Below are 21965 nucleotides of genomic sequence, written 5' to 3'. Positions count from 1 at the left end.
GAGGTGGCTCCAGATGGAGTCGTTAAGGGAGAGGCTGAAAAGATTGTTGCTTTGAACACGAAGTTGATCACTGTACTGCCAAAAAAGACGATTGATTGTTGTTTTCCATGGTTTAAGATAGCTGATTTCTTGATACCCAAGTGGGAAAGATGATGAATTCAACGAAAAGAAGTGAGATCTGGAGGAAAATGCGAAGTGGGTATTGGTTTATATGTATAATAGGGAAAAGGAAAGGGGACAAGTTTCCAGGAAATGAAGGTGATTACGTGTAGCTTTGTCAAAGGTGAAATAAATAAAAGAAAACTTCATAAAAGGTCCTTGGATAGTTAAATGACGGAAATATCCTTCGTTTAACGGTAGAAAGCTAACGGAGTTAATAAAAAGGACCAAACATCAAAAGTTTTGAAAGCGCAGGGACCATTTATGAGGTTTTTAAACCACGGGGACTAAACTTCAGATTTTGGGTAACCATAGGGACCATTTATGATGTTTTTTCTTGATTGTACATGAAAATGTTGAAAATGTACTGACTTAGTTTAAAAACACATAATCGTAGACAAAGGAAAGCTTCATTGATTTTGACATGGAAATGATATGATCATAAACAACATGATCCATAATATTATTGATCCAAAACCTATTATAAATTAAAATCTATACAAAAATCAAACATGATCCTAGACGATATGATCCAAAATATTATAATATAAAACTTATTTAGATTTCACACTTTATTTTACAAAATTTCAAGATTTGGTTAAAAATGATATGATTCAAAACTATTTATAAATCAATTTTGTAAAAATTATAATTTAGTTAGAAATGCTGAAATGATATGATTCAGACTATTATGATCCAAAATAATATTATTCATAAAATAATAATTTAAAATGTTTAATATCCTTAATTTTTATGACTTAGATTGTTATAATTCAAATTAGATTGTTATCATTCAAATTGTCATGGGCCTTAATATATTATGATTAAAAAATTTCTTATGATTCAAAATTGCTATTAATCATTAATCTATTATGATTAAAAAAATTCTTATGATCCTTATGAATCGAATCCGTTTAAATTCAACAACAAAATAGGGACTAAAAGTTAAATGCAAGCAACTTTTTTTCTCACATAAATTACAAAATTCGAACATAACGGTGTACATACTTACATGATTTAAAAAAAAAAGTTAAGAATGACATTTTAAGAACTAATAATCATTTTAAGGTTAAAAGTTTCATATACTCAAAAGAACACCATATCGATAATTAAACATATAAATTCACAAAAGTTGTGGATATACATTTCAATTTCTATACAAATTCATGACATCAATCATTCAATTTTTTTACTCTTCTCTACAGACCATCGTTCGATTTGCATGTGAGGTGTTTGAGGAAATGCATCAAAGACTAAAAAGCGGTTCAACTTTTATTATCATCAGACCATTATGAATCAAAGATATCTAAAACTAACTTCTTTAGCATCTACAATACAACTTCAACTATGATCCTATACTCTTTTGTAGATCTTTCTTGTAACGCTCGAAAAATCGTTACCTCATTAGCAAGAAATCAAATTAAAAATGAAATGTCATTAGCAGTAAACAAATGAAAGGAAGTTATAGTACTCCTTGAGACGATTCCGTGGATATAAAGAACATAAAAACAGAGTGCATATGAGGAAGATATGACCATTTTAAAAGTAAGCTGCTATTTTAGATAATGACACATGGCATTCACCAAGACTTAATACTTGGTGCTTGGAATGACACGATGTGGCGTTGGGCAAATAGCCCTTTGAGTCTTCCATAAATGAAAGGAAGTTCTAGTACTCTTCGAGACCATTCCGTAGATATAACGAAGAGTAAATTACACGAATCGTCCCTCATGCAGGTGCCAAAATGCACGTTTAGTCCCTATTTTCAAAAATTAACTCGGACCGTCTCTCGTATTGTTAAAAGTTGCACGGTACATCCCTCGTTAGTTTAAATTTACACGTTTCATCCCTTTTGATACATAAAAAAGACTATAATGTCCTTTTTCTTTTCTTTTTCATTTATTTTGAACATTTTTAATTATTAAAATTATTTTAATTATTTGCTCTGATTATTTTTAATTACTAAAAATTATTTTAGTTATTTTTCTATTTTGTGGAATAAGAACTAACCACCACCACCACCGGTAATCTACGCCACCACCAGAAAATGGAGCACCACCACCACTTCTCACCGGAAAATGTAGCACCACCGCTACCCCTCACTTCACCCAACCCACTCCTTCGTTAATGTTAACATGTTTCACCAAAAATAACTACAAACCATCACCTCATTCACCAAACCAACAACATATACTCAACCCACCATCAAAACAAGCACATTTACTGTTAACACCACCACCATCCACCATCGGAAAACCCACCTGCAAAACAAGAATGAATAATTAGGGTAAATTAGGAAGTAAGAGTCAGGGAGATGGAAAATCTGATTTGATACAAAACTGATTGAAAGCAAATGATTTAGGGATCTTAAATTGAAAGCAAACCTTATTCACTGAACCTGCAAATCTGATTCATTACAGAGGGGGATGGAAAAAGGGGGTTGTAAGTCTGCACTTCGTTCGATCGGTGAACCACCATTGCCAACTGTGAGCCGCCATCGTCACCGGTGCGCTGCCATCGTCGCATCATCTAGGGTTCACATCATTGTGTTATCGCAGAGGAGGACTATCAATGGAGACGATTTGGGTTCGATCCGACCTGCTTCTCCGATCTCAATGTCCCTCTTATCTGATCTTGCGTGATGGACTTGTACCTGGTTCGATGACCTGATTTCGGTGTGGACAGAAGGAAAAAAGGGGAAATGGAAGAGGAAGGGTGGGTTGAGTTGTGGTGGGTAATGGTTTGATAGCATCGCAGGAGTGGCCGAAGAGACGAAGATGTCCTGAAGTCGTTGAAGTCGGCGATGATACTGGTGGAGGTGGAGATGACAGAAGAAGAAATGGTGGAAGAGGACGGCGTGCTTAGGGTTTAAGGATCTTTATTTAATATCTTTGATAAAAGAAAATAAATAATTATTTTCATAATAAACAAATCAATAAATTATTAATAAATAAAAAATAAATCAAAAAAGAAATAATAAGGGTAAAATTGTCTTTTTATGTCTCGAGGGATGAAGCGTATATGTTTTAATGTAACGAGGGACGGTTCGAGTTAATTTTTGAAAATAGGGACTGGACATGTATTTTGGCACCTGCACGAGGGACGACTCGTGTAATTTACTCTATAAAGAACATAAAAAACGGAGTTCGTATGAGAAAATTACGACCTTTTTAAAAATATGTTGCTATTTCAGAGAATGGCATGTTGCATTCATCACGACTTGGTGCTTGGAATGCCATCACGTGGCATCGGCCAAATAGCCCTATAAATTTGAGTCTTCCATCATTCTCGCGTACATGTTTGGCAAGGGTGTTGGTCGATCGAGAAGTGATGTACGGGGTACGAGAGTACGTGTAACGAGGAATGTTAAGCACATAAGGCATACACATTCATTGCATTATTTATGTTGTTTTTCAATATTTTGACATAATCATAGAACGAGGGTCAAGACCCAAGTTAGACTGTCGGATTATAATAAAGTGCTATTACCGACCCAACAACATAATTAGATTATTAATCCGATCAGTAAAAACTAAAAAATATAAACCTCAGATTATGGGTTGAAGTGACGAGAGTTATTGAACTAACAGTTTAAAGAGTAAAGCCATTTAGTTATTATATGACGAGACTCGATGAGGCGGGTAACAAATGACTACCAGATTCGGTTAATAGTCAAACAAAGCAATATCGTATCAAGTTCGTACAAGTTCTAAGGAACTTGTTATATTATCTGAATAGGTTCGTGTAACATCCAATTTTTCAACCCAAAATTTTCATTTTTAACCTCATAATAAAACATGTTTCATAAAACCCATCACAAGAAAACCATAAGGTCAAAATACAAATCCATATAAAATTATCAGAGTATCCCAAAATACCCAGCAACAAAATCTCCAAGCGAATGTATATAATAAAGCCTTCACTTTCCCGCGTTTCTCAGAAGTACCTGAAACACATTTAATCAAAAACTGTAAGGACAAAGTTTAGCGACTTCCCCAAAAATATCACATATAGCACAACACATAAAACAACTATGAATATCAGCAACCCTGGAGACTACCCGAAGTTTTAGTGGGCAACAACACCCTTTGTAGGTTATCAGCAACCCTGGAGCCTACCCATAGTCTTAACACATATAAACAACACAAACACAGTAATAACACTTAGACCCAGTTGATCGTCAAATACATATACATCTATTCTACTATACAGGTAAGAATAAGTGAGGAGACTCACCTTACACTAATGACTGATAAAACTCACACCCGAATTGCTGGAACTAGATTCCGCATAATTACATACACCGATTAACCTTAATTAATAATTAGGATATTTCTCTCACATACTATTAGGCCCAAGACAATCCATTTTATACTTAGAGTAAAAGACCATTTTACCCCTCATAAAACCCTCACCATCCACTTCATACTCAAATGGTCAAATTCCATAAAAGTCAACAAAAGTCAACCTTGGTCAATACGCTCGGCATACTCAACTCTACGCTGGGTGTAGAGCGCAACACCAGAAAAGGGCTCGCATCTCGCTGGGCTGGGGGTAGCCAAGCATATGCTTAGTGTACGTAAGCTGTTATCAAGATCTCCATGCAAAAAGTCTTAATCCTTAAGACATCCATTCCAATCACAGATCTGGCCCCTAAAAAACGTCTTAATCCATAAGGTCTCTGACTTTAAGCCTTTGCATGGCTACAAGGAGCTAAAATCCAAAACCCATAACTTTTACTTCATAAACCCCCCCCCCCAACAACTCTTGCATGGAAGAAAGGAAATGGCTAAGCTATCATTTTTATGACTCAAGACATCTTAGAATGTCTGAAATGATGACTTAACATATTTGGACTACTCCATACTCACAAAGATCCATGCAAGCTTTAGGACAAAAAGGACCAAAATGCAAGACTAAACAAGATCTATTTAAACAAGCTCCAAGATTTGAACTATATACCTTGAAAATGTGCACAAGAGGATGAAGTTTATGGATCTACAAACCAGAGTGCACCACCACCTCTTGAATGATCTTCTTCCTAGCACCAAACACTCAAGATTCACTTTCTAAGCTTCAAATCTCTCATACACAAGCTAGGGTTTCGTTTTAGGGTTTAGACGGAATGGAGGCTGGATGAGGGAATGTCCAAAGGATGGAAAAGGTGATTAAATAGGGGTCACATCGTAGAATTTAGGGTTTGGAAGCAACATGAGTACGCTCGGCGTATGCCTATGTATGCCCAGCGTACTCACATTTTGAACTGTCCCAAAATTTGGTTGACTTACGCCCTGTGTACCCCTTGTACACCCAGCGTAAGGAACTGATCTGAAAACTTAAGAATAGAGAACTCCATCTGCCCTTCCAAGAAGTTGAAAACAAAGTACATGTAAAATTAGTTGTGTATCTTGACTTGGTTTATCTTACAGGTTCTTTTTTTTTAATTTTATTTAACTATTGAGTGCTTTCTATTTCCTTAGTTTGATTATACTTCTAATTATACTTCATCTATTCAGGAATAATTAAGTCAAAGATGCTTCCATGGATCCAATCAAAGAGGCTTTACCAATTTATGTCAATATCAAGGTTTTATATGATGTGTTATTTTATAATTATTCCATGCCTTCAGTTGATTGGTGTTGAATCTTTACTAATTTTACATTTTATAACAGGACATTCAAGTTTGGATTCTTATGTTGCTTGTTGGTTTGGACTGAATTGATCAAAATCGATTCAGACTCTCAATAACTTCAAAAGAGCATTTAGTGATACTTTCAAGTGGTGGACAAGGGTTTGCAGTGGCTGGCTCATAACTGCACTGCAAAGTTCAGTACACTATTGGATGAACAATGTGAAGGTATAAATCCAATTTTACCTTATTGCCCATTTGTATTCATTTATGTTCTCATTGACAATGTAAGACACAACTGAGTGATGCTAAACATCTGTATATTTTGTTGTGATTTCTTAATTCTTTTTAGCTATGGTGGAGATATTGAATCTTGTTTTACTCCAAGTGTACTGAGAAATAGCAGATTACTTTAAGTTCTTAATCCAGGTATGATCTATTAAACATCTTTATACCTTGTTGTGTGTTATTAATTCTTTTTGTATGTATTATTTTTATTTATTCTCTAGGCGTTTTACTTTCAAAAATCTTCCAGTTGTATCAACATACTTCTCTTTAAAATGTCAACCTAATAGAAGCATTGCACTTTATTATTAAGACATCTTACATTAAAAAAGCATTACATTTTATTCTTATCAAGGCATTTTACTTTAAAAATCTACCAAGTATAGCATTGTAGTTTTCTTTGAAAAAGCAATCCAAATAAAGCATTGTGGCGTGACCATGGAGACGGACGGAGACACTGCATTTGATTGGTTCCCTCATATTTCTCTCTTTATCTCTTTCTTCTTTTTGAACTTTCACTACCTAATCATCGGTGCATAGCATTTCTATAACTTGGTGGGTTGGTTGTGGAATAGTAAAATATCCACGTGGCATCACCTTTATTCACAAACCACGCATGGTAGACCTGACAATTCGTGTATTCGTGTCAGGAAAACGTGTCAGCCACGAATTTGACACGATATGTGTAACACCGTGAATTTTTCATATAAAATTTTCATTTGGAATTACAAAATCCTCATAACACGTTTCACAGAATCTCATTTATTTAATTCACAAATCACATCACTATAATTGTTTGATTAAAATCCAGGATCCTCAAATTATAACTCTTTCACTGATGTATACAATCAAGCCGGTACATTCCCGTGATCCTGAGGAAAACCTGAAACACATAACACATAACACGGTAAGCACGAAGCTTAGTGAGTCCCCCAAAATACCACACACATCTCATTAGCCACTCGAGGCTAACTCGAAATGACCCTCCAGTCAATGTGTTCCAGTGGAGACCCTCCGGTCCCACAACTCGGGTGGACCCTCCGGTCCTAACTCAGCAAAGCATAATCACAATCATAGCATAATCACAAAGCATGATATATAATAAATAGCACATAACTCAACGTAAGCACATATAACAACATTTACACTAAATAACATAACAGCATAAGTCACAAAGACAGTATGTACAATAATCATTATCACAGAATAACAATGATCAGGTTCTGAAGTTATGCAAAATAGTTATTAGACTTATCCAAGTGGGAGACTGTTGGATTAGTGTTTAAGTCCATAACTATTTTGGTATGTACTTGACCCGATTATGAGCATGGTCCTTTTGGGTTGCCTTCACCATAGCAATATGTAGGATGAATTAACGAGAGAAAGGTTTAATTATGATTTATTAATATATTATAAGACTAATATATTAAAGGAGAAATCATAATGTTTAATTAATATTAGTCAAGAATTAATTAAGAATTAATTTTGTGACTAAAAGAGATTAATTAAATTAAGGAGACTGATATTGTAATTATAAGATAGTTACAAAGTTGGGCTTAGGATCCATTGGATGGCAATGGACGAATTCTATATGGAGGACCATAAAGAAATCGTCCAAGGGCCTTCTGGAATGGTCCATTGGACTGCTTAGGGCTTAAGCAGTCAGATTAGGGTTTCCTAGTTGCAAACCCTAATAGCCTACATGTATATATAGGACCCCTATGCCCCAAAAACGTGGCTAAGAGTCCCTCTAGGGTTTCCAGCCGTTTTTGGTGCCTCCTCTCTCCTCCCTCTTCATCCAAGTTGCTTAGTGGTGTTTGTGACTCCATTAGAGGTGCAACACTTGAGGCACTAAGCTTTCTGAAGTCAATCAAAGCAAGGATTGATTGTTATTGCTATATATAATAATCAAAGGTAATTACTAAACCCTTATTTCAGTTCTTATTTGATAGATCTAGGGTTTGTAAGTCTTGGATTCATTGCATGTACAATAGAGAAACCTAGATCCAAACATTAGGGTTTGTATGAGCACATAGGATTGTTCTTATGCATAAAATCTATCATAATAAACTATCCCCCGTATTTATTTATTTATTGCTTTTAGATTGTGGATTGTGTGTAACTCAATAGGCCTATGTATTTATTAAGAGCGTAACTAATTTGTTGTTTTAGTGGGCATATCTTTAAAACATACATTTTTTTTAACGACAAATCTAATCTACTACTTAATTCCACCTATGTTCATGACGGGACTTAAACTTTCAATCTCAAGGAGGAAAGGCAACACCTGATACCGTTGGGTTAGAAACCCTTTGGTCTTCACACATACATCGTATAAAAAGATTTAAAACCATGCAATAAGTGTTCGGCATACAAGCGCGGAGCTTATTAAGGGCCAGCCCCCCCCCCCCCCCTTTTTTTTTGCTTAGAAGTAGTAGTAGCCCACTAATTTTTATGAATATTAGACCCAACCCTCCCCCCCCCCCCCCACACGCACACACACACACAAAAATATTAATTGCTCTTTTCTAAAGTTGCTTTAAATAAAGGACCAAAACACACATGAGTGCTGACTTATTTGTCTTGTTGGTTATATGATATAGTTGCATTAGTTTGAAGATTCACTTAATAATGCAAAGAAGAAAAACAAGTTAAGCTGTAACGGATTCAACTGATTCAACTGATGCCGTACACTTTCTTATTCACTTTACAAAGCGCATTCGGTTTACAAAACGCAGATAATTAAACTTTTTGGTTTCAAGCAACCAAATCTCCTACATTTAGGATTAGACATTTAGTGTATATGACCAATCCTGGAACACAGATGATCTACACACATAAAGAAGTAATGTTTAAGAAGGCGAGATACCAATGAGCGCCTTTGAATCCACTCAGAAAGTTTCAGATACACTATTGTGGAAATGGAATGTCAGAAAGATCCTCTCTATAAGGAGCATTTGTCAACTCTGGTCTTCTATCAGCATCATTTCCACTTTCCATGCTATCTTGAGCAATAGGGTCACCTTTTGATGGCTCAATATATGTAACCACAACATCCTTACGCAACATAAGGTAGATCACTGAGAGAACATAAGCAGCCATGACCGGAAAAACTAATATTGCAATAAACACATTAGCCACTTTTGGCCAAGTGCTATGGATTAGCCAATCGACAAATGCAGTGCTCAAGTAGTAGATGTTGATGCCAATTATTCCAAGTCCTAGTGCCCATGAGAAGAGAATGATCTGTAGAAGAAAAATAATCATATTATAAATGAATTTCAGGTATACTTGATTTACGAAATTGAAACTCACAAATATTGAGTTCTTGTGAGGTCCCATTTTGGTACTTGAGCTACTGAACTTGAGTAGTGGAATGAGTGCAAATGGAAGTTCAAATGACAGTATCATCTGCAAAAGATCCATACTTACATTAAAGTCCAGTTTCAATGAATCATGAATATGCTTACCTATAGAATGAAACTTTAAAGATGGAGTCACATACAGATGCTATTATAATTAGTCTTCCTTCTCCAGAAGGCCCCCCAATTATTGACACTATTAGACTCGGTGTTATGGCGATGCACCTAGTTACCAAGTTCCTGAGCCATTTCCTCATTTTTAAGTCCAAGAAACCCTAAAATAACAAATAGTACATGCTTAGTGTTAACCTTGATTATTAACAGCAGAAAGTTATAATAGGCAAACCCAATAAAGACCTCTTTTAACCTACCGACATAATGAATTGTCCAGCATAAGTGCCTGTGATTGCTGAACTCTGACCAGAAGCTAGCAGTGCAATTGCATAAAGAGTAGAGCCGGACTTTCCCAAAACATTCTGTGTAGTAAAAACCGGGGTTAATTATGAGAAGTTTTGTGAATGTTGTTGGTATAGAAGTTATAAATTTGACATCTTATAAGCTCATACTTTTAGAAGAAATGAAGCTGAGTTAAGGTTGAGATCGTTGCAACGATCCATTTCTTCACTTGGTAGGTTTTTTTCTGAGCAAACAGTGCCAGAAACAGCGATCATTGAGACGTTGATCAAGAATGCTACAAAGAGCGCAATGCCACTCTCTATCAAGAAGTATCTGCATGCATCCTGTAATTCAAAACATCATCATGAATAAGAACTCGAGTTGGTATCTTTCGAGTAAGAACAAGAGCCGAATGGAGAAACAAGTTATGCCTATTAAAAAAAGTGAACTTAATGTTAATAAACCAAAGTAGATTTAGGGAATATAAATATATGAGAAATAGGTTTTTATTTTTTATTTTTTGGGAGTGGGATCTTACGGCATGACAAGGGCACCAAGTAGAGCAATGGCATCACCAGTGGCGCCTTGACCACTAAGTTTAGGAATGAACATTCCCTATAGCAAATCACCAGCTGGTGGCTTCACATAGCTCATTTCTCCAAAGAAACAACCAGCCATCAGAAAAACTAGAATAGCTATCAATATTTCAAGCTTCCTCACCTATGGATATATGAAACCAACATTCCATGTGTTTTCATATTAGGAAACACCAACTATGAAAACATCAAAAGAAAACGAATCATGATTGAAGTTCTTACACCATATTTTTGGAGGCCAAGAAGGAGGAGGGTGCTGAGACCAGTGAGAGAACTCCAACCCAAACTGGAATCTTGAATAAGATATTCAGTGCAAAAGCTGTTCCGATCACTGCAAACATCAAAAGAAAATGAATCAAAATATTATTAAAAAAAAGTTAAATCGTATGTTCACATCAGTTTCATGGATATGCATGATTAAAATTAGTACCTTCGGGAATATCTGCTGCAATGACTGCAACCTCGGCTAGCAGCCATAGGCAATACTTGACAAAGATAGGGTATTCAGCCTTACACAACTCTGATAAATGTTTCCCTGAATAACAGAATAACTAAAGTTTAGATATTTATAATTATTTCTGGATATATATATAAATTCATAGGTCTAGTTCAGTGAATGTCTTACCAGTGCTTACACCAAGATTGGCAGCCAGAGATTGAATAACAAGTGCAAAGATTAGCCCGATCAAAATCACCCAAAGTAGCTGAAAATAATGGTGATTTTTTTGAACTACAACTATGGTGTTTCATGGAGAAAACGTTTACCTCGTATCTATGGTTGGCTCCTGCCTGTAAATCGGTTTCCACTGCATAAAAAACATTGATAAGTTTACAATGATTAAGATATATAAGTTACAATGAGAATATGAGATATTGAGAAATCAGAACTTACTGTTGCCAGGATCGAGATAAGCCAATGACACTAGGAAACCAGGTCCAACAAAGGAGAGAAAACTTTTCCATCCAGGTTTCTGCATATTATACGGTTATCAAATTAATCAAACTGTTATTAAACAAATAGAAACTTCAAACATATGGTTAGATATCAATCTTGAAATTAACGTTTGTGAGGGTGGAAAGAGAGAGAGAGAGAGAGAGAGAGAGAGAGAGAGAGAGAGAGAGAGAGAGAGAGAGAGATCACCTGATCATGGTCGATATCTTTATGATCATCAAAGTCTTTGGAGTTGAGAACAGAAAGATCAACAGCTGAAACACGATTGCTCCCTCCTGTAACTCGTGGTTCATGCTGCAGACTTGCCATCTCTGTCTCTGTCTTTGTCTCTGTGGGAATGGAGAATCTATATATGTGAAGAATCTCAGTATGAACAGATTTGATGGTAAAGGATTGGATTGAGTATGCTACTTATACTAGAGTTCTGCACATCACTCATGGCTACTAGAGTTCTAGTTCAAAATGTTGCTTTCAGATTTTGAGCATGTCCATGCCGTTTGCATTACAAAATGATGCATGGCTGCTGGAGTTCAAATTCTAAAGGTTGCTTTCAGTTTGTGGGCATGTCCATGCCGTTTGAATTATAAAAGGATTCTGAGCTTCTCCCTAACCCCCTTCTACCATGAGACTGAGACACCTCTTCAGCTCTTGTATTTTTGCGCCTCTACCTTTTGTCCTTTATCTACGTCTTTATCCACTCTATCACCATCATCATAAAGGTACCCACATCGCTCCATCTCTCTCGCTCTCAACCCCTAATCCCCACTGGAAGGAAAATTTGTGTCATCTCTTATCTCTATCACCGCCTGCTGCTCTGTGCTTCGTGTCTCTGAGGCTCAGGAGGGAAGAGGCGACAGAGCCTATGCTCCTTCATGTAGATTTTCTCGATATGTACTTCAAACTAATCATTCTCAATATTTTTATTTACCTATAACAAAATTGACACTTCACGAATTTACCAGAAAGTTGAAGACAGTATTTGCAGACAGAGAACTCGAAAAGGCAATGGCCCCACCATGCATAGAGCTCGCAAAGCTTTTCTCAGTAGCTGTAGATTTTCCAAAAACCCGTGTCCCCGCAGAAATCCCTGCAAATCTTCGTGTCAAAGAGTACCCTGATTTCATGGAAAAATCCAACAAAACAACGTACGAATCATATAACGTGATTGGGAAACTCTTTCGTGAGGTCAAAGACATCGCCCCACAAAACAGCCAGGTCAACCCGTTCACGCGTGACGTGGCGAGACAAACGTACGATGTTGACTTGGAAGTCAGCGGGTTTGAGTACTATGTTGATGAAGCTTTTGATTTTAAAACTGAGTATGATTACAAATTGGGTAATTTGATGGATTATTATGGGATTAAAACCGAGGCTGAATTGTTGAGTGGGAGTATTATGAAAATGTCGAGGTCGTTTGATGGGAGGAATGGTTTGGCTGTGAAGTCTTTGAGAAAGGAAGCGAGGAATTGGTTTTGGAAGGGTAGAGGCAATGTGGATGTTGGAGATGATGATGTGTATGCGAAAGCATCTGCATGGTATCATGTGACATATCATCCGGATTATTGGGGTAAATATAATGAGGATATGAAAACACGTGATCATTTTTTGAGTTTTCCTTGGTGTGTGCATGATAAGCTTATTGAGATTAAGAGAAGCAAGGGGAGGGTTAGAAGAAATGTTGATACTGATTGGCTTCAACAGCAGTTTAGCACTGCTTTAAATCTGATATGATTGAAGTTGTGTGAAGTCACTATAGTTGTCTTTGTTGTTTCTTGTTGGATTTAGTTTGAGTTGATGTAAATATTGTGGTTTTTGATTATTGTGTTTCTTGTAGGGTTTGATGTAAATATTATCAATGTTGATATATTTTTGAGATATGTAAATAGTATCTTAATCTACTATATATACGTACACATAGATTATATGGAGTTGAACATAGATTATATGGAGTTGAACAAGAGGTGATAAAAAAAAAGTAATCGGTTTCTACTAATGCTTACCTAGATCCTTGTAGGATTGATGAAAATAATTTGACATCATGACTATAACTTTGGACTTTAGTGACTTTATTAGTTCTTAGGTATATTAGGTGGAATGTGTAGTTTTATTTGAAGTAAAGTGTTTGACAAAAGAAATATAAAGTCTTTTGGTTTGAAATTAATAAGATTTGGAATCCAGTTCCGCCGCATTTCCATGTTAAAGTTTATTTTTCTATTTGATTCAAGTTTTTAAAATGAATTGGAATCCTAAATGATTTTGACTTTTCATTAAACTAGGGAAACGAAATTCCAAAAACAGGAGGAGGGAATTAAAATCCAATTCAATAAGGAATGTTGATGATTACCATATAACATTTTTTATTTTTATCGTTATATATCAAAACAATATTATGTACTAAAATTAACAGGTCCTTGTTTTCTCTACTTTCTCTGACGACCATGTCACCTGTTGACGTCATCCCAAGATTGTTCCGACGAAATCTTCAAATGTGAGACTCTCCCTCCCCTCCCCCCCCCCCCCCTCCTCTCATTGTTGCCTTTGTTGTGTGTTCAATATTTAAAATGCTATTATCATACTTGTAAAGCGGTTGTTTGTTGTGCTCTATTGTAAAACCTTTTCTTCATGTGTAAAACAATTATCGGACGTGTAAAATAGTTCTATGGAAATTAGATTTGTTGTGTTCTATTGAAAATCAAACTTTGGTATTCTTTTTTAATTTATGTTAAATTTAAACTACACTCAATTTTTAAATGACACCTTACGTATCACAATATCCACCATTTAATTATTTTTTACACTCTCAATTTGATATGAATTTGATTGTAGAAAAAACATCATAAATGGTCCCTGTGGTTTTTCAAAATCTGAAGTTTAGTCCCCGTAGTTTAAAAACGTCATAGATGGTCCCTGCGCTTTCAAAACTTTTGATGTTTGGTCATTTTTATTAACTCCGTTAGCTTTCTACCGTTAAACGAAGGGCATTTCCGTCATTTAACTATCCAATGACCTTTTATGAAGTTTTCTTTTATTTATTTATTTTCTTTAAATAAATTTAATAACCAAGGGTCTCTCTCTCTCTCTCTCTCTCTCTCTCTCTCTCTCTCTCTCTCTCCAACACGACCAAAAATAGCACCGCCCACCCCCATCATCTTCCTCCCCCACCCTTCATCAACAACTAAAACTCCAAACTCATACATACACTTGAAAAATTAAAAACGCATAACATGATGTTAATCCTTGTCTCAACATTAGAGGAACACCATAAAAATATGTTGAAAAGCTACTACAAAATCTTCAATGTTCAATATCCCCAATCTTCTTGAGTCTTGACAATTAAATGAAGTGATTTCTCCATATGGTTGATGTTTAAGAATTTCCATCCAGATCTTGGATCAATGACTTTCAGGTTCTTTCTTCTTTTTCCTAGCCCTCATGCTCGCTGCCTTCATCCTCAATGTTAAATATCCCCAATCTTCTTGAGTCTTGACAATTAAATGAAGTGATTTCTCCAGATGGTTGATGTTTAAGAATTTCCATCCAGATCTTGGATCAATGACTTTCAGGTTCTTTCTTCTTTTTCCTAGCCCTCATGCTCGCTGCCTTCATCTCCATAGCCAAATCCGACTGCCTTTCATCCTACTCTGATTACTTAAACCTAAAAGTAACAAAGTGGATTCAACCAAAGAGCTTGAAGAAGAATCAAAGTGTGGTTAACCCCAAATGACTTTTAGGTTCTTTCTTCTTTTTCTTCTTGTTCTTCCCACGTTTAACCCCAAATGAAAGATGATCATCGTCGCTATTTTTACCAAACTTCCCATCTTTCTTGAACCCATTTTTCTCGAAATTAAGATCAATGGTAATAAAATTAAAACCGGGCTTTGAGTTAACTCCTTTGTTAAACCCACCGTTGATCCCAAAATCACCGGTCTAGTTTTGATTAGTCGACCCGACTTTAAAGTCAAAGTTAAAACCATTAAAATCGGAGTTGGATGAACTGGAGTGGTTGGTGTTAATGGTGTTTGAGTTGGTGAAGTGACCGCCGACATGGATGTCGAAGTTTCGGCGTTCTTTTTCGGGGCGTTTGGAGGCGTATGAGGTGGCTCCAGATGGAGTCGTTAAGGGAGAGGCTGAAAAGATTGTTGCTTTGAACACGAAGTTGATCACTGTACTGCCAAAAAAGACGATTGATTGTTGTTTTCCATGGTTTAAGATAGCTGATTTCTTGATACCCAAGTGGGAAAGATGATGAATTCAACGAAAAGAAGTGAGATCTGGAGGAAAATGCGAAGTGGGTATTGGTTTATATGTATAATAGGGAAAAGGAAAGGGGACAAGTTTCCAGGAAATGAAGGTGATTACGTGTAGCTTTGTCAAAGGTGAAATAAATAAAAGAAAACTTCATAAAAGGTCCTTGGATAGTTAAATGACGGAAATATCCTTCGTTTAACGGTAGAAAGCTAACGGAGTTAATAAAAAGGACCAAACATCAAAAGTTTTGAAAGCGCAGGGACCATTTATGAGGTTTTTAAACCACGGGGACTAAACTTCAGATTTTGGGTAACCATAGGGACCATTTATGATGTTTTTTCTTGATTGTACATGAAAATGTTGAAAATGTACTGACTTAGTTTAAAAACACATAATCGTAGACAAAGGAAAGCTTCATTGATTTTGACATGGAAATGATATGATCATAAACAACATGATCCATAATATTATTGATCCAAAACCTATTATAAATTAAAATCTATACAAAAATCAAACATGATCCTAGACGATATGATCCAAAATATTATAATATAAAACTTATTTAGATTTCACACTTTATTTTACAAAATTTCAAGATTTGGTTAAAAATGATATGATTCAAAACTATTTATAAATCAATTTTGTAAAAATTATAATTTAGTTAGAAATGCTGAAATGATATGATTCAGACTATTATGATCCAAAATAATATTATTCATAAAATAATAATTTAAAATGTTTAATATCCTTAATTTTTATGACTTAGATTGTTATAATTCAAATTAGATTGTTATCATTCAAATTGTCATGGGCCTTAATATATTATGATTAAAAAATTTCTTATGATTCAAAATTGCTATTAATCATTAATCTATTATGATTAAAAAAATTCTTATGATCCTTATGAATCGAATCCGTTTAAATTCAACAACAAAATAGGGACTAAAAGTTAAATGCAAGCAACTTTTTTTCTCACATAAATTACAAAATTCGAACATAACGGTGTACATACTTACATGATTTAAAAAAAAAAGTTAAGAATGACATTTTAAGAACTAATAATCATTTTAAGGTTAAAAGTTTCATATACTCAAAAGAACACCATATCGATAATTAAACATATAAATTCACAAAAGTTGTGGATATACATTTCAATTTCTATACAAATTCATGACATCAATCATTCAATTTTTTTACTCTTCTCTACAGACCATCGTTCGATTTGCATGTGAGGTGTTTGAGGAAATGCATCAAAGACTAAAAAGCGGTTCAACTTTTATTATCATCAGACCATTATGAATCAAAGATATCTAAAACTAACTTCTTTAGCATCTACAATACAACTTCAACTATGATCCTATACTCTTTTGTAGATCTTTCTTGTAACGCTCGAAAAATCGTTACCTCATTAGCAAGAAATCAAATTAAAAATGAAATGTCATTAGCAGTAAACAAATGAAAGGAAGTTATAGTACTCCTTGAGACGATTCCGTGGATATAAAGAACATAAAAACAGAGTGCATATGAGGAAGATATGACCATTTTAAAAGTAAGCTGCTATTTTAGATAATGACACATGGCATTCACCAAGACTTAATACTTGGTGCTTGGAATGACACGATGTGGCGTTGGGCAAATAGCCCTTTGAGTCTTCCATAAATGAAAGGAAGTTCTAGTACTCTTCGAGACCATTCCGTAGATATAACGAAGAGTAAATTACACGAATCGTCCCTCATGCAGGTGCCAAAATGCACGTTTAGTCCCTATTTTCAAAAATTAACTCGGACCGTCTCTCGTATTGTTAAAAGTTGCACGGTACATCCCTCGTTAGTTTAAATTTACACGTTTCATCCCTTTTGATACATAAAAAAGACTATAATGTCCTTTTTCTTTTCTTTTTCATTTATTTTGAACATTTTTAATTATTAAAATTATTTTAATTATTTGCTCTGATTATTTTTAATTACTAAAAATTATTTTAGTTATTTTTCTATTTTGTGGAATAAGAACTGACCACCACCACCACCGGTAATCTACGCCACCACCAGAAAATGGAGCACCACCACCACTTCTCACCGGAAAATGTAGCACCACCGCTACCCCTCACTTCACCCAACCCACTCCTTCGTTAATGTTAACATGTTTCACCAAAAATAACTACAAACCATCACCTCATTCACCAAACCAACAACATATACTCAACCCACCATCAAAACAAGCACATTTACTGTTAACACCACCACCATCCACCATCGGAAAACCCACCTGCAAAACAAGAATGAATAATTAGGGTAAATTAGGAAGTAAGAGTCAGGGAGATGGAAAATCTGATTTGATACAAAACTGATTGAAAGCAAATGATTTAGGGTTCTTAAATTGAAAGCAAACCTTATTCACTGAACCTGCAAATCTGATTCATTACAGAGGGGGATGGAAAAAGGGGGTTGTAAGTCTGCACTTCGTTCGATCGGTGAACCACCATTGCCAACTGTGAGCCGCCATCGTCACCGGTGCGCTGCCATCGTCGCATCATCTAGGGTTCACATCATTGTGTTATCGCAGAGGAGGACTATCAATGGAGACGATTTGGGTTCGATCTGACCTGCTTCTCCGATCTCAATGTCCCTCTTATCTGATCTTGCGTGATGGACTTGTACCTGGTTCGATGACCTGATTTCGGTGTGGACAGAAGGAAAAAAGGGGAAATGGAAGAGGAAGGGTGGGTTGAGTTGTGGTGGGTAATGGTTTGATAGCATCGCAGGAGTGGCCGAAGAGACGAAGATGTCCTGAAGTCGTTGAAGCCGGCGATGATACTGGTGGAGGTGGAGATGACTGAAGAAGAAATGATGGAAGAGGACGGCGTGCTTAGGGTTTAAGGATCTTTATTTAATATCTTTGATAAAAGAAAATAAATAATTATTTTCATAATAAACAAATCAATAAATTATTAATAAATAAAAAATAAATCAAAAAAGAAATAATAAGGGTAAAATTGTCTTTTTATGTCTCGAGGGATGAAGCGTATATGTTTTAATGTAACGAGGGACGGTTCGAGTTAATTTTTGAAAATAGAAACTGGACGTGTATTTTGGCACCTGCACGAGGGACGACTCGTGTAATTTACTCTATAAAGAACATAAAAAACGGAGTTCGTATGAGAAAATTACGACCTTTTTAAAAATATGTTGCTATTTCAGAGAATGGCATGTTGCATTCATCACGACTTGGTGCTTGGAATGCCATCACGTGGCATCGGCCAAATAGCCCTATAAATTTGAGTCTTCCATCATTCTCGCGTACATGTTTGGCAAGGGTGTTGGTCGATCGAGAAGTGATGTACGGGGTACGAGAGTACGTGTAACGAGGAATGTTAAGCACATAAGGCATACACATTCATTGCATTATTTATGTTGTTTTTCAATATTTTGACATAATCATAGAACGAGGGTCAAGACCCAAGTTAGACTGTCGGATTATAATAAAGTGCTATTACCGACCCAACAACATAATTAGATTATTAATTCGATCAGTAAAATCTAAAAAATATAAACCTCAGATTATGGGTTGAAGTGACGAGAGTTATTGAACTAACAGTTTAAAGAGTAAAGCCATTTAGTGATTATATGACGAGACTCGATGAGGCGGGTAACAAATGACTACCAGATTCGGTTAATAGTCAAACAAAGCAATATCGTATCAAGTTCGTACAAGTTCTAAGGAACTTGTTATATTATCTGAATAGGTTCGTGTAACATCCAATTTTTCAACCCAAAATTTTCATTTTTAACCTCATAATAAAACATGTTTCATAAAACCCATCACAAGAAAACCATAAGGTCAAAATACAAATCCATATAAAATTATCAGAGTATCCCAAAATACCCAGCAACAAAATCTCCAAGCGAATGTATATAATAAAGCCTTCACTTTCCCGCGTTTCTCAGAAGTACCTGAAACACATTTAATCAAAAACTGTAAGGACAAAGTTTAGCGACTTCCCCAAAAATATCACATATAGCACAACACATAAAACAACTATGAATATCAGCAACCCTGGAGACTACCCGAAGTTTTAGTGGGCAACAACACCCTTTGTAGGTTATCAGCAACCCTGGAGCCTACCCATAGTCTTAACACATATAAACAACACAAACACAGTAATAACACTTAGACCCAGTTGATCGTCAAATACATATACATCTATTCTACTATACAGGTAAGAATAAGTGAGGAGACTCACCTTACACTAATGACTGATAAAACTCACACCCGAATTGCTGGAACTAGATTCCGCATAATTACATACACCGATTAACCTTAATTAATAATTAGGATATTTCTCTCACATACTATTAGGCCCAAGACAATCCATTTTATACTTAGAGTAAAAGACCATTTTACCCCTCATAAAACCCTCACCATCCACTTCATACTCAAATGGTCAAATTCCATAAAAGTCAACAAAAGTCAACCTTGGTCAATACGCTCGGCATACTCAACTCTACGCTGGGTGTAGAGCGCAACACCAGAAAAGGGCTCGCATCTCGCTGGGCTGGGGGTAGCCAAGCATATGCTTAGTGTACGTAAGCTGTTATCAAGATCTCCATGCAAAAAGTCTTAATCCTTAAGACATCCATTCCAATCACAGATCTGGCCCCTAAAAAACGTCTTAATCCATAAGGTCTCTGACTTTAAGCCTTTGCATGGCTACAAGGAGCTAAAATCCAAAACCCATAACTTTTACTTCATAAACCCCCCCCCCCAACAACTCTTGCATGGAAGAAAGGAAATGGCTAAGCTATCATTTTTATGACTCAAGACATCTTAGAATGTCTGAAATGATGACTTAACATATTTGGACTACTCCATACTCACAAAGATCCATGCAAGCTTTAGGACAAAAAGGACCAAAATGCAAGACTAAACAAGATCTATTTAAACAAGCTCCAAGATTTGAACTATATACCTTGAAAATGTGCACAAGAGGATGAAGTTTATGGATCTACAAACCAGAGTGCACCACCACCTCTTGAATGATCTTCTTCCTAGCACCAAACACTCAAGATTCACTTTCTAAGCTTCAAATCTCTCATACACAAGCTAGGGTTTCGTTTTAGGGTTTAGACGGAATGGAGGCTGGATGAGGGAATGTCCAAAGGATGGAAAAGGTGATTAAATAGGGGTCACATCGTAGAATTTAGGGTTTGGAAGCAACATGAGTACGCTCGGCGTATGCCTATGTATGCCCAGCGTACTCACATTTTGAACTGTCCCAAAATTTGGTTGACTTACGCCCTGTGTACCCCTTGTACACCCAGCGTAAGGAACTGATCTGAAAACTTAAGAATAGAGAACTCCATCTGCCCTTCCAAGAAGTTGAAAACAAAGTACATGTAAAATTAGTTGTGTATCTTGACTTGGTTTATCTTACAGGTTCTTTTTTTTTTAATTTTATTTAACTATTGAGTGCTTTCTATTTCCTTAGTTTGATTATACTTCTAATTATACTTCATCTATTCAGGAATAATTAAGTCAAAGATGCTTCCATGGATCCAATCAAAGAGGCTTTACCAATTTATGTCAATATCAAGGTTTTATATGATGTGTTATTTTATAATTATTCCATGCCTTCAGTTGATTGGTGTTGAATCTTTACTAATTTTACATTTTATAACAGGACATTCAAGTTTGGATTCTTATGTTGCTTGTTGGTTTGGACTGAATTGATCAAAATCGATTCAGACTCTCAATAACTTCAAAAGAGCATTTAGTGATACTTTCAAGTGGTGGACAAGGGTTTGCAGTGGCTGGCTCATAACTGCACTGCAAAGTTCAGCACACTATTGGATGAACAATGTGAAGGTATAAATCCAATTTTACCTTATTGCCCATTTGTATTCATTTATGTTCTCATTGACAATGTAAGACACAACTGAGTGATGCTAAACATCTGTATATTTTGTTGTGATTTCTTAATTCTTTTTAGCTATGGTGGAGATACTGAATCTTGTTTTACTCCAAGTGTACTGAGAAATAGCAGATTACTTTAAGTTCTTAATCCAGGTATGATCTATTAAACATCTTTATACCTTGTTGTGTGTTATTAATTCTTTTTGTATGTATTATTTTTATTTATTCTCTAGGCGTTTTACTTTCAAAAATCTTCCAGTTGTATCAACATACTTCTCTTTAAAATGTCAACCTAATAGAAGCATTGCACTTTATTATTAAGACATCTTACATTAAAAAAGCATTACATTTTATTCTTATCAAGGCATTTTACTTTAAAAATCTACCAAGTATAGCATTGTAGTTTTCTTTGAAAAAGCAATCCAAAT

At 35.6% G+C, this 21965-nt stretch overlaps 2 pseudogenes; one reads left to right on the top strand and one right to left on the bottom strand.

The window, feature by feature from the left end:
* Positions 1 to 8745: 8745 nt before the first annotated feature.
* LOC145132824 (metal transporter Nramp7.2-like) lies at positions 8746 to 11758 on the bottom strand (annotated as a pseudogene).
* A 258-nt stretch (positions 11759 to 12016) lies between these two features.
* LOC145133502 (putative RNA-dependent RNA polymerase 1 pseudogene) lies at positions 12017 to 13256 on the top strand (annotated as a pseudogene).
* The last annotated feature ends 8709 nt before the right edge of the window (positions 13257 to 21965 follow it).

This window comes from Lactuca virosa, chromosome 8, assembly GCF_052849685.1.
Source record: "Lactuca virosa cultivar CGN04683 chromosome 8, Lactuca_virosa_CGN04683_v6, whole genome shotgun sequence".
NCBI lineage: Eukaryota > Viridiplantae > Streptophyta > Magnoliopsida > Asterales > Asteraceae > Lactuca > Lactuca virosa.
Note: the sequence above shows the minus strand (reverse complement) of the source record. Positions and strands in the feature narration are given on the sequence as shown.